This window comes from Pistacia vera, unplaced genomic scaffold, assembly GCF_008641045.1.
Source record: "Pistacia vera cultivar Batoury unplaced genomic scaffold, PisVer_v2 Contig212, whole genome shotgun sequence".
Classification (NCBI taxonomy): Eukaryota; Viridiplantae; Streptophyta; class Magnoliopsida; order Sapindales; family Anacardiaceae; genus Pistacia; species Pistacia vera.
In genome coordinates, this window is record NW_022196016.1 from 1,604,165 (window position 1) to 1,623,728 (window position 19,564).

The window sequence follows — 19,564 nt, forward strand, 5'->3', positions numbered from 1 at the left end:
TCATGGCATTCTGAGAACCATTGTCTCAGATAGGGATAAAAAAATTTTGAGTCATTTTTTAAGAAGTTTATAGGGTAAATTAGGGACAAAATTGATGTTTAGTACCCACATCACCCTCAAACTGATAGCCAAACCAAAGTGGTGAAAAAGGTGTTGGGTAATGTCCTAAGGAGTTTTGTGAGTAAGCATTTAAAGGATTGGAATTTGCAATTGGTACATGCTAAATTTACCTACAATAGGAGTCCTAGTTCTACCATGGGTCACACTCCCTTTGAGGTGTTGTATGGAGTAAATCCACTTATCCCTTTGGATCTATCTACCCTACTGATAATCCAAGGATTATACTATCTTATTTAGGCTTTTTGGCTGGATTTTGTATACTTCTTATTTTGTTTGTGCCTGAATTACAACTTAATTTCACATATTTTATGTTTCAGGCCAAAACATGCACTTTGAGCAAATAATGAGCGAAATCGAGTTTTTGGACCTAGAAGCAAGCAAATTTCAGAATTCGGGGAAGTTCTGAAGCGGATTTGAAGCACTATGAAGCTTGTTCCCGTTGGAGAGCATCGAAGATTGAAGATTCAAGCAAGGAAGCAAGCGGAGGGCAATTTCGTAAATTCAAAATTGTTCAGGAAGGTTTGCCACGGCAAAGAAAGAACTTCGCCGCGGCGATAGATGCTCGGCATGAGATTTCAACGTAACTCATAGCCACGGCGAAGAATATTCTAGCGAAGTCTGCGATTTCCAGTTTTATTCAAAACACAGTTTTATTTTAGGAAATTTTTTAGGTTTTTGGACCGACTATATAAGAAAAACTTAGCCATTTTTATGGGGGTGTTCGTCACTTTTAGAGTAAGTTTAACATTTTGGGAAAGAAGGAGAGAAGATTAAGATTGAACCTTGTGGATTCGTCAAATAGGGAAGATATTTGTTCTCTTTTCTTAGTTTCAATATGTTGAATACATCGCTCACTATTTTTACTTTGATTTGTGTTAATTTCAATATGAACTAACTCATCTTGGGTTAGGGTTTTGATGTAATTTGAGATTTCTATGTTTAATCAATGAATTAGTGTTGTTTCTATATTCTATTGCATGGATTTTGTGATTTCTCTTGTTTTTCTTGAAAGTATTTGTTGAACATGATGAGATTGAGAAATGAATCATGTATGAGCTTCTTAGGGAAATCACCATTGTTGTATTGAACACTAAAGGTAGGTTTGAGAATCAATGAATAGGATTCAATTAGCTTAATGAACTTGGATCTATTAATCTTCAAATTGTTGAGTGCGGAAGCTTAATAGGGAAAAGTAGGAATTCATAGCCTAAGAAGGTATGTTTTACACATTAGGGAGTTCGATTTACAATCCGTGCATGTGAGTGTAGAAGTAGCATAATTCGTAGATTAATTCATAGAATCCTAATTAAGTCAAAACCCTAACCGTTTGCTTTACTTGATATTACTCTTGCTTTCATTAATTAGCCCTTTAAATACTTGGTAAATTTTGTTTTCATTTTAGTTTAAATTACTCCCGTCAATCCAAACACTTTTCGATTTCTCCAACTTGATAACAATTAGGAAAATCAGTGTTTAACAACCAATCTTCGTGGGAACGATACTTTTCTTATCACTTTATTACTTTTTGCAACTAGTGCACTTGCTATATTGCATATTGTAGTTACAACGCAACACATACCCCTTGATTTTGAGCCAAGTCTGGATGTTAATGAGAAATTGAAGCAAATGAAGAAACTCCATGAACCGTGAGAGCTCAAATTGAAAAATCAAATGAAAAGATCAAGAATAAGGCAAATAAGCATAGAAAGCCTAAGCTTTTCCAACCGGGGATTTCGTATGGATTCACTTGAGAAAGGAGAGGTTTCCAAGTAAGAGAAATAGTAAATTTATTTTTTAGGGCAGATGGCCCTATTGAGGTTGTTGAGAGGGTAAATGATAATGCTTATAAGGTGGAGTTGCTTAGTGAATATGGGGGAGTCTCGACCACCTTCAATGTGGGGGATCTAAGCCCATACTTGGAGGATGATTTGGATTTGAGGGCAAATCCTTCTCAACTCGGGGAGGATGATACATTTACAAGTCCTAAAACACTTGTAAACATGAGTGGACAAGGAATTGCAAGTCCTAAAATAGTTGCTAATTCGGTTGAATTGAAGAATTTCACTCCAAGTCCTAAAACACTTGGATTGTGGAATATGGAAAGCAATGGAGGAAATTCGGCTCAAGCAAGTTCCAAGGAGGGAGAGAGCCCAAGCATTTCGGCCCAAACCATTCCAAGTCCAAGCCCAACAAAGGAAGCTCAAGCCCACCAAGAAAGAAATCCAAGTGTTGAAAAGGTCCAATCCGACCCAAGTCTCATTCCAAAGGGGAAGATCCATATGAACCCTTATTAGATCCATTTGCATTATTCTCAGGGCCCAAATTCTTACACCCTTATTAGTAGACTTAATTAGGATCATTGATCAAGTTTTGATCTAATGAAATAAGCTTATTTCAACTAATGGGGTGGTTAAAGACATAGATCCTAGAATTAGGGAATCATGTCTCTTTTCCTCTAAAAAGGCATGGCCTTGATTTTTGAATGAATGGCTTGTAATATTAGTTAAGTTTATTCATTTTAATGTATTTGTCAATTACTTGTTTATCGTTGTATTTACCTATATAAGAGCAACTATTTCATTGTAACAATTAGCTTATGAAATATATGAAATTTGGTTTATCCATTTGAGAGAACTTGTGTGTTCTTGAGGGTGCGTTCTTTATCCAAGTCTTAGCAAGGGGATTTGGTGGTGACTCAATTCAAGTTGGTGGAGTAATCCTTTAAGCTTAAAGTGTTTCTACTTGTCTTGGTCCGGATTTGCAAGTAAGTATGTTTTAGTTCATGTTTTCAATTTGGCCAAATTTCTACTTGATTTTTGGTGTGTGTTGTGTTGATGAATTGGTTGGAAATGGATCAGGAGCCATCTGGGGATCGCTTTCTACAATGTGGGTATATTCCCTACGATTGCGATTAAGGAAAGATCACAGATCAGGCTCTTCCACGCTTTGGCAGAAGCCTTCAACATACCTTGACACATACTGGCTAGAGCCATGTGAAGGCACTGAATGGCTTGGAGAGTTATCTCGACCTCTGTGGTGGTTAAAACCGACTCGTAGATGGTGGGTATTTCCCTTGCAGTGATGGTCAAAACCATCATCTCCAGGTCGAGCACTCTTATGGGGGGTGCCCTTGCTATATGGCGTGAGACAGCTTGCAATGTTACATATCGCCAAGTCGCAAAGCTATAGGTATTCTACTTGTTTCACAACCAATATTCACTAGCCCTTGCCCATTATCAGACACCTGCTTTCCCTTATTCTTACGTGCTATAGTGTATGTGGTATGAGCTTTTGCCTGTTTCCACGCTTAAGTGTGACCTACAGACGTTTTTGGAGGTGGCACCGCCTTATCAGAATTGGGCGATACGACCTGATCCAAACGATCTAACCTTTGTTTAATCGTTTAAAGGGTATTATTTAACTTTTCCAGGTAATCCATTACAACCGGATCAAGCTGAGAGGTCGAGAGGGTACCCACCATGGTACTTGGGGAAACTGGAGGTACTTCGGGAGGAGTAACATCCTGTACTCAGGGGTTTGCTCGTTATTGGTGCTAGTACACTTGGTTTCAAGACCACGAGCCATAAGTTCATAAATAGAACTAGTTGATCAAAAATTCTAGATAAAGAGCAGATATAAAATCTAGCCCTCCTTCTAGCGCCAAACTGTTGATGCGTGACTCTGATACCAACAACTCACATGTGTAAAGTGCAAAGTGCTAAGCTGTTCTTAGAAATGACACGTGATTAACTGATTCAAGAGTCAGGACAAGGTTAAACAATATTATCGAATGCAAAGACTGAATAATAAATGGGAGAGATGATTTTTAAAGTGGTTCAGATGCCTAAAGCGATTCCTACGTCCACTATTTCTTTTATATATAAGAGTTTACAAGAAATCACATATAGCAAACAACGAGCAGAGGTACAATAACTAAATATTCAGAGAGAGTATCAAGTCAGTCTCTTTCTCATAGGTTGTCTTTGCTATTGACCGCTTATGAAAGTGAAGATTAGAGATCCAAAAATGAGAGGAGGAGTCCTCTATTTATAGTAACTGAATTCAAGGTAATGATTACAAATCTACAAGTGGGTAAGTGCCGTGCAAGTCCTTCCTTGCCTCCTATTGGCTGATAACTTAGAAAATATCCTCAAATTATCTAGGGCTTGGACAGGTGTGCGATCCTCATTCACTCATAGACAAAACCTGAATCTATTGGGTTGATGGCAACTGTATCCTTTCTGTCTTGAGGCGACGTGTTAGCTCCTGGATGGCACAAAATCTTCCTGAACTTTGATTGGTGCTTGCTGATGTAAGCTTACGTTAACCTTGATTTTTCAAGCATACCAGTATTGACCTACCAAACCCAAGTAGTGCATATATCTTTAATCATTAATTACTCCATCACTAAGCATTAACATTTTCACTTTCATGTAAACTCATAAATTAATATTATTTTATTCTCATTCTTTATATAGTTTGATTTCTAAATATCCAGTTAATTATCAAATGGATCTTTCAATTCTATACAAATTGAGTGCTTGTAATTTCAGCAACGATAATTCAATCCTCTAAACTAAAATTAGGCTTTAGATTTCAATAATTTGCAATTCGCCTAGGAGGATTTTGAGAGGGTTTCTTTTCAATAATGAATTAGTTGGACGCAATAAGAAATTTTAAATTAAAAAGTAACTGGAGAAGGAAAATTGAAAAAAAAAAAAAAAAAAGAAGAAGAAGAAGAAGTCTAAATGGAATGACCATTTGTGGAGGTGCATATTAATTTCTTTCTCTTGCAATATTTATGAGTGAGAGTTATCTATCAAGCAATATTCTGAAACCCGGAACGGACCGGTCGGTCGGATCAGGAATCGATAGCCTCTCTAGTTCGGTTCAATTCCTAAGAGTTTCTGCTAGATTTCAAACATGTAGGGACTAAATTGTAATTTTATAGGGGTTGTTTTAATATTTCAAAACTTTAGGGATTAATTGAATTTTTGGGATATTTTTGCAATATCTTAAAATTTCAAGGACTACTTTATAAATTTTAGGTATATGTTTACAATATATTAAAATTTTAAGGACTAATTGTAATTTTTTTTTTTTTTAATTTGCAAACGTTACTGGTCTGACCAATCAACCCGAGAATTGGGCCATTGATTAGGTCAAGACCCAGTCCAGTTTTCATAACCTTGCGATCAAGAATGAAATTTTTTATTGGTAAATAAAACAAACACACCCAATTGGGTGTGTTTGTTTTATTATTTTGAGTAGTATTTTTGAAAAAGTTGAATTAGGTTATTATTACGAGGATAAGATTTGAATTTGAAAATGTGTTTGATAAGATTATTTTTTAATTTATTAATTTAGTTAAATACCCCCTACAATAATTTAAAATTAATAAAAACACTCCCACCCGCTCCATTAAATGTCGGCAGCCGGCCACCGGCTACTGAGAATATGTGAGTGGGTGTGAATGTTTTTGTCAATTTATAAACTTTTATTATTGGGGATGTTTAGTTGAATTAACAAACCTAGGGGGTTAAAAGAATCTAAATATTTTGAGTTGATTAGAATATGATTGGATTTTGAGAATAAAAAAAACAAATATGTATTTTGAATATGATAAGATAAGAATAATAAAACAAACACACCCAATTATTGGAAGGTAATTAATTAGTTTTATATATATATATATGAAACTTAATCATAACTCTATGTATACAAATTGTTAACATACGCGGTACATAGCTATTCTCATAATAAAAAGAAAAAGTAAAGTAAATAGATGACAGTAAACGATGGAGCAATTTTCAGAGAAAAAAAAATACATATTGTACATATTAATTTGCATAGAAGAAATTGTCCATGCCTTTGATTACTTTTTTTTTTTTTACTTTCTTCTTTTCAAAGTATAGAATATCCAAACCTCGATTTTAGATTCGCACTTCAATCTTGAGATATTCTCATAATCATCCTCAATAATTTTAATTCCTTAAATATCAAGATTCTTTTAAAAAAAACAAATATAACCATAGAATCACATCACTTAACCTAATTATTCTTTTGAAAAATATTGCGACGTCATCTCAAGGTCGCAATAGGTCTATTCAATTTTTTTTTTTTTAAATAATACATGTATCATTATATAGATATATAATTAAATAGCCTATTAAGATGCCAACTTGGTTGCAATGGTCTATTCAATTTTTTTGCAATATATAGACATACATATATATTACATAATAAAATTCACATAAAAAATTCACTACAAGAAAACTGACATTTTGCAACCAATTTTTTAGCAACTAACCAGAATTAACTGCAAAAAGGCTACATTGCTCAACTAAATTGACATTAGTTGAGCAAAGAGGATTAAAATTTTGGGGCCCACATGTTCCAACATTTGGCATCTAAAGTTAATTTTTTGCGACTATTTTGTTAGTCACAGAACCGGTTGCTTTAGTGACTAATAAATTTAGTTGCAATTTTTTTCGAGTGATTTTTCCCTCCAAAATTTGATAATTTGCATCTAAAATATGGCTTTTGCATCTAAATTTTTGGTTACAAAAAACAATTTTTTTCAACTACTAATTTAGTTGCTAAATTAATTGCGAATAATTAGGAATTTATTAGTAACTATTATGATTAGTTGTAGAAAAATGAAATTACCAAAATATCTTATATTTGGACAGTAATTACAAAGGCCCCAAAGTATATACAGCAACTAAATTTGATTTAGTTGCTAATTTAACTTAAAAAATTCATATTCCCCCCAAAATTATTTGTTCCCGCCAGACCTCAATTATGGGCAACTAACACTAATTCTTTACTGACTAAATTTTTAGTTGCAAATTGACTTATTTCCATAATAGAATTATATTTCAAAATTAAATAACTAATTAGAACCTTTACTTTTTTAAGTTATTTACAAAATACCTTATCCTATATAAAGCAAGCATTTATTGCAATTTCATCTCCTCTCCACGCATGTTTGCCCTAGCTTTTTCCCCAAATTTCCCAAACACACAACCCAAATTTCATCTCTTCTCCACGCATGTTTGCCCTCGCTGTTGCCCGAATTTCCGAACTGTAGAACCTGACTTCATCTTTTCCCCACGCATCTTCATCTCTTCGATCTGACGCGTCTTCATCTTAATCGCTGTTGCCCAAATTTCTGAACTGCAGAACCTGACTTCATCTTTTCCCCAAGCATCTTCATCTCTTCGATCTGACGCATCTTCATCTTAATCGATGTTGCCCGAATTTCCGAACTGCAGAACCTGACTTCATCTCTTCTCCACGCATCTTCATCATTCAATTGATCTCCTTGGTTTCCTTCATTCATCGAATACGAGGCAGCCCCTAACCTCCCGTAAGTACAATTTTTGATTCTTTAGTTCTCTCACATGGTAACATTGAATTTGATTTCAATTATGTTTGAGTGAGACCTTTAATCTTGTAATGCTATTTATATTACCCAAAAAGAAACTCTCTACACCTCTCTCCATATGCCTTCTTTAGCACCCTTTGACGTTAACGGAACGAAAGAAGAGAGGCAGATGACGAAGAAAATAGCTCTTCAAAGTTTAGACGAAACTGACTTTTCGGCGGAAAAGAAGAAAAAGAAGGACTCAAAGAATAAGGCGGATGACTCTGAAAGGTCTAAGAAGAAGGATAGCAAGAAGTGAAAGGTTATGGAAGAAGATGACGAAGAGAGAAGTGAAACAAGCTCGGAATTAGGTGAGCCTGTGAATTTGAAATCGAATATATAAAAAGAAGCAAAAGAAAGCGAAAGTAGATGCTGAGGTGGAAGAAGAGGAGAAGAGTGAGAATCCGAATGCTATTTCTCAGTTTCGAATATCGGAACCATTGAGATAGAAACTAAGTCTAAGGGTATTGAGTCTCTGTTTCCAATTCAAGCCACCACTTTTGATATGGTTCTTGATGGCTCCGACTTAGTTGGACATGCACGCACTAGTTAGGTATAATATTCTCTTTTAATTGATTTTTTTTTTTTTTTTTAGTTTTGATATCTTAGTTTGGGAGAAGACTACAAGAAGGAAGAAATGGAAATAATGATGTGTGCGGCACGCCTCTGCCTCTTGCATTCATCTTCTAGAAGGCCAACAATGAAGACGGTAAACTTCTTTTTTCATAGTCTAAAAAAAATTTTGCGCATCAAATTTCCATTCTACCAAAAGTGTGAAGTAATAGAGAATCCTCAAGTTTGACCTCTTTACTAATTGTGCATGTTGGATCAACGTTTTAGATTATCGGAATTGACTCAAGTAAATGCTCTAAAATTTGCAGGATCTGAAGCAAAAGCCGAAGTACTTGCTGACAATCATAGTTTGTCTGAATCAGAGGCAAAATATTGATAGAATGGTTAAAAAGGTGTATATGAATGGACCATTTCATTCTTTTTTTCTACCTTAACTGATTTTTACTTCAGAGATACTGAGGTTTTTGTTACATAAATTTTTGATATTTTTCTGAGGATTCCCACTTTTGCTTTTCCACTATATGGTCGGACAAGTGAATGGGATGAATTTGAGTGGTCAAAGAGCGCAATCCATGTTAGTGCAAGGAACAAACAAAATGGTGAGATTTTAAGATCTTCTGCATAGTACGGAATTCCAACCTTTTGCTCCTTTAATTTGAGAGCTACCAAGTATGAATAAGCATCTCATTGTTTTTATAGTTTTGTTTTCATGTCATCCATTCTTGAATTGCTTGGATTTATTGTCAGGTGTTTGATGCGAGAAATCTTCATTAGCTTTCATTTTCACATTGATTGGCAGTGGTATGCAAAAAGGTTTTTGCATCCTGACATTGTTGCAGCGTTATGAGTATATTTTATTTGGGATGAAGATCTTGGCGTGGAACACTTCAACGGGGAAGTAAGTTCTATTTTTCCAGTTATGATTTATGGTCAAGTTTAACAGTCACAACTTTCTTTCTAAATTGCTCTATATGAATAACCATGTATATTGAGCTGGTTAAAAAACATAGGCTAAGATCTCTCAACCAGTTCTGGAGCCTAATAACGATTGACTGGCAAATGACGAAATGGAGGGGTGATCGAGAGGTTCACAAGTAAGCTTTATGCTCACTCTCTTGCACTCTGTCTCCCTTTTGTATAAAGTAGACATTTATTTGATGAGTATTGCTAGATTATTCTGTATATTCAGTTTGCTAACATGATGCATTTGAATTTATTTTCAGGTTTACAGAAGAGAAATCTGGTTGTTGCAGTGATCCACAGTGTGCCTCCATGTGTTGTGCATGTTTTTTTCTCTCTCACACGTAGATTTTGTATTATATTGACATATCTCAATTGTGAGTTAACATCATTCACAATTATGTACTGCATCTAGTTATTGACATGAAAAATCATGCTTCAGTGAAGAGTGTCAATTGCCTATTGGCAATAACGATATTTTGGTTCCTTATATACGACTTTTAATTGACACTTTTAATTGTGCTGCATAGTTACAATAACTCTTTTAACTCTTTCTATAAAAGATGGTATATAAGTTCGATTATGAAAGAGCAATAACAAATTTTGTTGTCCCTATTTTCCTTAAGAATTCAATCGCTCATGTCTCTCTACTATATAACTCGCTTTCCTGGGCCATGGCTTACAGAAAAAGTCATTTAATTGATGCATTTTCTCTCCTTTATCCATTGCTGATATTATTGCTACTGTCGGCCTCTCTCTTTCATCCACCAATTGATCCAATAGCAGATAATGATATTGTTTCCCTTATCTCAATCACTGCCTCCATAGAATTCTAATATTTTCAACAAGGAAAAACTTCACATGATTTATAGCTCTTTTAAAATTGATTGACCATAATTTGAGATTATTAGCTATTATCAGTTGTCAGAAAAATATTCTATTACATCCATAAAAACCGAATTGCTAGTCTGCAACACTTTTGAGTATTTGGTCCCCAGATAAGTGTATGATGAAAAGAAAAAGTTGATGTGATTGTTCATAGTTGTAGTGATAGAGCATGGCAGTACAGAGTAGTATGGTAAGTGGCATGGGTGGTACATTGTCAGCGGGATGGTAAACGATGATGGTGGTTGTTTTAATGAGATTGGCCATCTCAAATTTTCTTTTAGACAACTTGATTGCCTTTTGTTCTATTCATATGAATGTAGACATGTTAGAGGTAAGAACTTAGTTTGCTGTTGAGTTGTGGTCTGGTTGTCTATGTTAAAAACAAAATTTCGCATATAAATTATTCTTAAAAAGCGTTTTCCTGTATCATTAAGATTCATTGAGGCAGGAAATATTAAGGTTTCGCGTAATAAATTATTTTCTAAAATAAAATTCTTTGTAATTGGGATTTGTTTGTTAGCATTTTAAATCATTGATGCAAACTAAAATAGAACTTCTTTGTGATTGAGTTTATTTGTTAGCATTTTAAATCATTGATGCAAAAGTGGTATGTTCCATATAGATGTTTCAAATAATTAAGTTATATCTACAGCAATACTTCTATTGTAATAATTAATTTGGTCAAGAGGTTCCCACACTGTAATTGTAAATGGCAACTTTTTGCTCTCCGATTGTTTGAAAGACTGGTGTATTACTATATGCACTCTTGAGCTTATTTATAAGGGAGAAAGGAAAAAGTTACCTGGATATGAGGAGGAGGTTATCTTGGTTTAATATTGCATCACAAATTATAAGCCTTTGGTAGCTTCAAGAGTTTGTTGGATCTGTTTGTGCTCTTTGTAACTATGTTGTTAGCTGAGTCTATTAATATATATTTCTGGCCTGTTATATTTGCCTTTGATTTACTTTGTTCTAAAATGATGGACAAGCCCGGGACAAAGCAATTGTGAATGTGATAGATGCTTCAATGAATTGTGTAGATTGCAATTACAAATATGAGATTCTTCTTGGATTATTAGGCGTTCTACTATCATTATACATCCCCAATCATTTTCTCCAAGATATTCCCTTCATATATTTTAACTCTTTTTTTGTTTTTTCTAACTTTTTTTTTTTTTTCCTCACTTTCTTATTAACCAAGCACTCTGCAAATTAGGAATTAACTAGAGAAATCAATAAAGATTTCCATGATCTTCATGCCTCAAACCTATGTTGATTAAATATGTGTGCATATATTCCATAATAGTTGGATTTATTATGGGTTCTACTAAGGTCTAACGTTAACTCTATGAATTGTAAATTAACTCCATCACCCATCTCAGGAACATAAGTAATTGATTCTACTTAAGGTCTAACGTTTAACTCTCTACCTAGGGACCCGGTTGAGATCCCTTGGGGCAATTATGGGGCTGGTATATTGCTGAATCTTCTGGGGTCTTCCCAACAACTAACAAGGCCTCAGCTCACATAAAGGTTAGTTCTGAGTTTTTTGACACTATTTTTTTTAGTTCATTGCTATCTTTTTACTCTCATACATTTATGTAGAAATTTAGATATTGGTTAACTAAAATTACACTGCAAACACTGGTAAAGTTATGATATTGGTAAACTTATGTAGAAATTTAACTTAGGTAGGCTGAATTTGAAGGGATTGAATTTAATGAGGTGACAATAGGAAGAGTTGAAACCGAGGGACAGCATGCTGAACAATGGTGAATAGTAAGATGATGTAGTCAGTATCAGATGAACAATCAAAAGTATAGAAATTGGGACCAAAACAGACCTTGAATTAAAACAATTATTGGCATAGGTGAGATGACTATTTTTCCATCAGATTTCAGACATTTATAGCCTATGAATAAGGTTTTATTCTACAAAAACACTTTGGCTGATGAAGAAGAAATTTAACTTAGTTTAAAATTTTAACTAGGGATTGAAGTTTAGATTGTTAATCTGTGAGATATTTGCTTTTCTACTCCATCATTTGTTTGGTTTGGTGCTACAGTACGTTCTGTGAACTTTGAGAGTAGTCTTTCTTTTCTATTGCCATTTCATAAGTTTTTGTCACATATTCTATACCCCAGAATAATTATAATTATTTGTAATAATTTAGTTTCTTGCTTGACTTATTGATTATGCATTGAATTGATGTAGGAAAAAATGATACTTCGTGCAATAATGCTTGAAGGAGCAGCTCATCTTACTTGAAGGAGTAGAAGCAGAGTTAAGGCGCATGTCCAACAACAAGAAATATAACACGATTGTATGGACTTATAATATAATTAATATGAAAATATGATATTTGTGTAGTGTTCACATTTTTATATTGTGATGGATTATTTTGCTGATGTTGAATGTATAAACTAAGTCAATACAAATGCTTTTGCCAGTAATTATTTTCTCAAAAAAAAACACATTCTGCAACTAATTTTGTAGTAGCAAACAGTAATTTTCATAATTGGATTCCACATTCAGCGTCTAAAATGACTATAATTAACTACTAAATTTTGGTCACCAAAAGATACATTCGGCCACCAACAAAATAGTCGCGAAAACCTATTAGATTTCACATTCAGCATCTAAAATTACTATAATTAACTACTAAATTTTGGTCACCAAAAGATTCATTTGGCCACTAATAAAATAGTCGCGAAAACCGTTTGGATTCACATTCAGCGTTTAAAAGTTCAATTAGCCACTAAATTTGGTCACTAATAGTACATTCGTTAACTAACAAATAGTTGCGAAAGCCTTTTACGAAATACCCTTACACCTTTGGCGTCTAATTTGTGTGGGATTCACGACAATTATTAGACACTAAAACTGACATTTTGCACTAGTTGATTGGCCGCTATACATTTTATCAATTACCCTTGAACTTTTAGCGTCTAAGTTGGGGGACTAATTTGGCCAGCATTTATCGACTATTTTGCTAGTCGCAAAAAAAAAAACTTTTTGCGTCTAAACCACATATAGATGCCTATGAATCTGCGACCAGCCTACTGCAACTAAGGGGGCGACAACCAAATTTAGACGCTAAAAATGGCTTAGCAACTAAATATGACTTTTTGCATCTAATTTTGCTAGACGTAGAATGCTAGTTTTCTTGTAGTGATACATACACAATTTATTAATCTAGTCAAAATATTATGAATTTTATTAATATATTAAAAACTTTACTGAAAAATACAAAATATTGTCCAAATTCTACATATAATAAATCCGAAATAACATACAAAAATTACATAAAATCAAACTTAAAAATTTATCTTCAACATCTCAAATCTTCAATTTTTGCTCCATTCATCTTTTAATTCCTATTGACAACAAAACACAAACAATTTGTTTGTTATTACATTTTAAGAAATATATCAATGAAAAATAATCATATTGTACACAAAGTAAAGATATTAATTAAAAATAAAAGAGAGATGATAGAAAATATAAGAAGAAAAAGAATTGGTGTTAGAAGTAATGTATGAAATAAGAGGAAAGAAGAAATGAAGAAGAGTGAAAGAAAATGTGTTACTAATAATGAAAAGAAAAATTAACATAGTAATACTAGACACAAAATGTATTTACCTGAGTACCTCCAAATTATCAGTACATATGTTTGTACAATTGTGAAAGAGTGCTTAAAAAAAAAAAAAAAAAAAAAAAAAAAAAAAAAAAAAAAAAAAAAAAAAACTAGTAAAGTGATTAAATTAAGATAAACAATACAGTAATTAAGAATAACACCACATTATAGTATGCTAGAAGATTTTATGTCTTACGTTAATGTGTCTTTTTTTTACAAAGTATGGTATATCATTTTTTCTTTTCATTGTAGTCTATCATCTATCGCTCTATTCCAAGTTCCAACCGCATAAGAGTTTGCTCAAATATGCTATTAAATCTTGGATACGATATATATATAAATTAATTAATTAAAAAAAAAAAAAAAAAAAAACCTTACTACTTCTTTCAATTATTTTGAGTTCAAATTAAAGAATACGTGTGCTGTTGTACCCATTGTTTCTACAGTCATACCATAACTAGCATATGTTATTATTAGAGTTAAATTTAATTCAGGCAGTAGAAGTTTCTTTGAAGTTACTGAGTAGATATCATTGTTGACATGACATCGTATTTGAGGCAACCAACCGTATTAAAATGCTCAATGAGTTTCCAATTCGAATTACTAAATCAAAACACTCCTGGATAATCAAACGAATCCATTAGATATTCTGCATATCCCACCTAATAGATATAAAACTACAGTAATATTATATTATAAGCAGATGTAATGATGTATCGGCAACTTGAAAATGAAAATACATTATGTTATTCATTGGGTGAATTTTCATTAAAGTTTGGTGCAAATTCACAAAAAAACTTATCATATCTCGAAAGCTATTTGTATTAGAAACCCAAAGAAGGTAAATATCGTTTTTTGGAAAGCGTATTAATACGTGTTTCAAGCCTCTTGGTTAAATTTCCCCAACAGAAGTTGCATTATAAACTGGCTTTGCAAATATGAAAATTTGATTAATGAATTCATGTATAGTATAGATACATTCACCCCATGGAGTGAAAAATATTTTATAAAATTTCCATTTCATTGATTGTCACATAAGCATTATGGAAGCAAATCAGCGATGACACAAACTTGAACTTGTACCAAAATTAGAATGGAATATGGAAATGATCATCGTATAATTAATTCATTCATTCATTCGTTCGTTCATTCTTTGTCATAACAAAAATGAGAAAAAAATAATTGAAATTCCTATCACAGAAAAATTAATCAAATTGCATTATCTAGATTGAACTCTACACGCAAACACGAGATAATGATAAAAACGATACATCATTTTAACTACAACAATAAAACAAATAAATGAAAACACAACACATGAATATGAAGGAATTTAAACGACGAAACCCTAATTCTAATATTTTCACAGCTTCAATGTCAAATCCAGCGTCTCGGAATCATACATATGTCTATGTTCCCTCTCCACATCATGATTTGCAGGGATGGTAATTTGCTGCAACTGGTCAAGAAATGGCTTGGTGAAGTCTCTAGCCGGCTCTGCAGCCGCCATTCTCCGCTGCATCTCCGCCTGTACTTGTCTAGATTTATAATTAGGTGGCAACTGTGGCCCAAACACCCCAAAAGACAAGGAAAGCCGCGATGGCGGAACTGGTACTTGAGGAACTAACCGAGTGGCAGCCGGGGGACCATGAAGAAAAGGGTTTCTCTCTTGCTGTCTCATAGCAAAATAATTTTGCTGAAAGATATGGTTATTCATGAGTTCATGTTGTCTTCTTGAGGAAACAACACTCTCATTTTCACCAACATGAGTTTCAATATGGTTTATCAGAGATTGAGTGCTCAAAAACACTTGATCACAAATTCGGCAAGCGATTTGTGTAGAAGCAAAAGGCCTTTTTCGAGCATGGTTAAGTTCATGCATCATGTTGTTTCCATTTCCATGCCTCATATTGCTCCAACCAAATCCAGCCATGGTTAATAAATCTAAACTTGCAGAGAAAGCAAAAAGAGAGAGAGGAATGAAGGAACTATAGATTGATTATGAATTTATAGTCATCTGGTTACCATTTAAGCTATAATTTGTATGAAAAATAATGCGTTGGCAGATGCATGAAGAGCATTAATGGTTGCTTAAAAATGTGTGAAGTGTCCTTAAAACAAATTTATGGAACTATTCAACAAATATATTTGACTAATTTAATGCCATTTAATATTTGTAATTATAAAAACACTAAAAGTAACAGCTAGAAAGGGGATTTTGTGTGTTGTTAATAATATTAGAATCTATGTGCGGGACTAGAGATTGGATTGCCAATTAAATGAATAATTATTTATTATTGTAAAATGACAGTTGAGAAATTTTTCATATTATAAAATCCCTAATGAGATTGATTTGGTGAAAATTCATCAGATTTAATTGGGTTTTAACTTATTTATCTTATGATATTAAAGGTAAAATATGTTTGTTCAATTTTGGTAAGTTATAATATGGTTATGAAATTGCCATTTTATTCATAAATTTATTTCCTTTTTTTGGTTCTTTCAATAACACAATTACCAACATTAAATTCTTGCTATGTAATTTGTGATTAGAGCAATGTGGAAATGATACACGATTCTTCATTAATACTTCATATTCGATATCCACTCACAAGATATCCTTCCATAAATGAAAAAGAAGATTCATATTTCAATCTGTATACATTTATTATTGGAACAAAACCTCAGCCTTATGACATTTAAAGTAAGGCGAACGACTTACAAGTATCCAAGGTTTGCTGTAACGACAAATGGCTATCCAAAAGGTTTAGAAACAACAAACAAATACTTTCCATCCGGTACTGTTAGTGATTTCCATTTCATAAAGGATAATACAATAATTTTGTACCGCCATCAAACTTTTAAATTTCAAATTATCAGCTTGATATAAGAAGCAAAACTTCCTTTGAAATATTTCACTTTAGAGATCGACATGTGTCCATTAGGTTGACTCAAAAAATCAAATAAACCAAAAGTGATTGCCTCTTCGTTTCCTTCTCATTTGTCTCTAACTCTCTGAAAGAAGTTTTTGAACGAAGCTATTGCCATTGTTTGGAGACCATCATTGACGACCAGTGAGACGGAAACCGACGACAATGGAGGAGTTAAAACCAACGACAATGGTAGAGTAAGTTCACTGAACAGCAACGAATCCTAAACGAAGACGATAGACGACATCTAAGGGAGAGAATCGTGGGGTAACGACGACGGTGGAGGATGACTTAACTAAGGTCGACGACGGTATCACTTGAGCCTTTCACAAACTATTGGCTTTTGGTTGCTCCAAACAAAATTTTCTGGTTTCTTTTATCATTTTTCTTGGTGTTGGTTAAACAAAGAAAAACAACTGCACAAGTGTCTGATCACCCTCGTCCATGCACCTGATCATATGTTTGGTTTAGGTGCTTACCAAATACAAATACTGAAAGACTACCAATAGGTGATAATTTTTGCCCATCTTTATAAACATACGATCAAACCCATTTTAATCCGATGTCAGATCACAACCCATAAAATTAAAATTTATTTTGTTTTCATGGGCGACCAGTTAAAGTGCTAATCGCTATTGTGATTGCAGATAATAGATGGCTGCTGTGAAGTTGAGAAAGTTGAGAAAGAGTTGCGTGATATTGTAGTGGATCATGCCTTAGTTTGCAAAATGGGGAAATCCCTTTCCCTCCTCTGGTCACCTTAGTTAATTCATTATATCTTTTGTTCATGAAGAGAACGTGAAATAGGTATTTCTCATGAGCTTTTTTCTCAAGTGTTTCTCTCTCTGCCGAGTCATTGATGCTTCGACCAAAAAGCCATTGAGTTTGATACTACATTTTGCCATGTTAATGTTACGCAGCTAATAAGAACCTTTGTTTTACCAAGTCAAATATAAAGCGTCATAACACTTGCCAATATCAAATTTAAAGCCCAAACTAGTTGGTCCCCTGCCATTTGTCAATTATGTTTCTAGATTTTTCATTTCAATGAAGCTATGGCTACGTCTAGTGGGTCACCTCCATTGACAATATATGCCACCCATTCATGAAATATATCACATTAATGGGATATATCAAAACCCAATAATTCTTATCTCATGTCAATTCTATTGGAAAATCCAAAACAAAACATTTCCATCTATAAAAAGTCCGTGCCAACTGTAACGTTAACACCTCCAAATCAGGTAAAAAAATACAAATAAAAAGCTGCATTTCTTTTGTTTTTTTAATTGATTTGGTGACTGCTGAGTGCTGATGCTTTTTGAAGACTTTAACTCAGATTACATAATACTTCTACTAAACTCCAGATTTTGTTGTTAATCGTCTAAACCAAAGAACAAGCATCAGCAAAATTCCTTACATATGAGAATAAGATTTTTTTTTTAACAGAGTTAGATTATGTGATGTCCTTCATTTGTGATGTTTGATACTACATTTTATTAATGAGGTATGGTATATCGGTTGGAAAACTAGGTGTGCACTGCTATGGGCGGGAAAGAGTACTCTGTATGTGCAGAGGCTTATAAGTTTACGGGTTGACCACCCGGTTAACAACACCACGTACCAATCTCATTGTATGTAGCAATGTGCAATGAATGTTCTTGGTTTTGCATGTTTTGTTGTTTTTAAGGTTTTTTGTTTGTTTGTTTGGTTTAGGATTTGTTCTTAAAAGAGTTGATTATATGCTTGATTGTGTAATGAATAAAATCCAGCCAAACAGTGGGGCTGGTTTGCTTAAATTGATTATTGGGAGTGTGAATAGCCTGTCTTATATATTTTGCATTGCAGGATGAAGCCACAACTATTTAATTTCAAGGACAGATTTTGAATGGGATAAAAAGGAGTCGGGGAGAATTGGGGAGGATATTCAGAAAAGTGAATAGTGGAAAATAGGGGAGGATATTCGTAGTCTAGCATTATTTTTATCTCTTTTTGTCTTAGTTTTGCTTTGCTGCTCTTTATCTGTGTCGTTGGGTTGCATTTTGTTTTTTATTATCCTTGTATTGGCTTGCTGGTGATTTATTGGTTGCTATATTTTTCTAGGTTTCTTGGCTGATTGCTCTGATTTATTGGTTGCTGATTGCTATTATTGTATGGGTTCTTGTCTAAAAAGATTACTACTATTTCATTGTTTAGGGTTAAGTATTAGAAGGGTATCACATCTGAATTTTTTTTTTAGTTTCTGTTTCTTTCAAAAAACATAAATTGTTGTCCTAAATCAAGAAGGTCTTCATCGTGAATATATGGAACTAAGGAAGGATTAGTCTCTCTATTCAGACCCCTGCCGCTGGTTTAACTGTGGTAGAATGCTGGAACATGATTTTATCTTTACCTAACTATTAGCCATCTTGGAAATAGGGGATGACTACTTGGTTTCGTCAAATGATGAAAGCCCTCACAGGCCTGATGCATGCTCTTCTTTGATTTTTGATTTTATTTTGTTAGGTTTAATTCATATTTCATATGAGCATATTGTATACCTAATCAATAGAGTAAATCTGTCTTCACATTTTCATTGACGACTTGGAAAATTTTTCTAAAAATGTAAAATTTGTGCTTCATTATTCATTATAAATCAGTAGAACTACATCTAAGTTTATTCAAATATACATCTTGCGTTCCCTTTTCTTTTTCTATGTGTATACAAATCAAGCATTGAGCAATCTTGGTTGAAATTTCCTTGAATAATTAGTAATATTATTGTTCTTAACAATGGTCCGCCCCTCAAAAGGTGTCTTCTGACAATTTTGTGCCTGTTTTTGCAGCTATAGGTGTGCATTCGTGGATTTGCAGGATGGAAAAGAGGACAATTTTGTTTTGAAGTTTCAGTTGTATATCACATTTTCATGTACTGAATTCATGGTTTCTATTTAAACCATGAAAACTTAATTGATACTGAATATCATGTACTGAATTCATGTTAATTATGAATGCTTTCTTTTAAATTATGAAAATTTTCAATTTTCA

General features: G+C 33.5%; 1 long non-coding RNA gene across 1 annotated transcript; it reads left to right on the forward strand.

Moving 5' to 3' along the window:
• Nucleotides 1–7,110: 7,110 nt before the first annotated feature.
• Nucleotides 7,111–8,518, forward strand: LOC116129428. The gene is made up of 3 exons (XR_004127918.1): nucleotides 7,111–7,492; nucleotides 8,159–8,258; nucleotides 8,431–8,518. It is a non-coding gene; the product is annotated as an uncharacterized LOC116129428 (long non-coding RNA).
• Nucleotides 8,519–19,564: the final 11,046 nt, after the last annotated feature.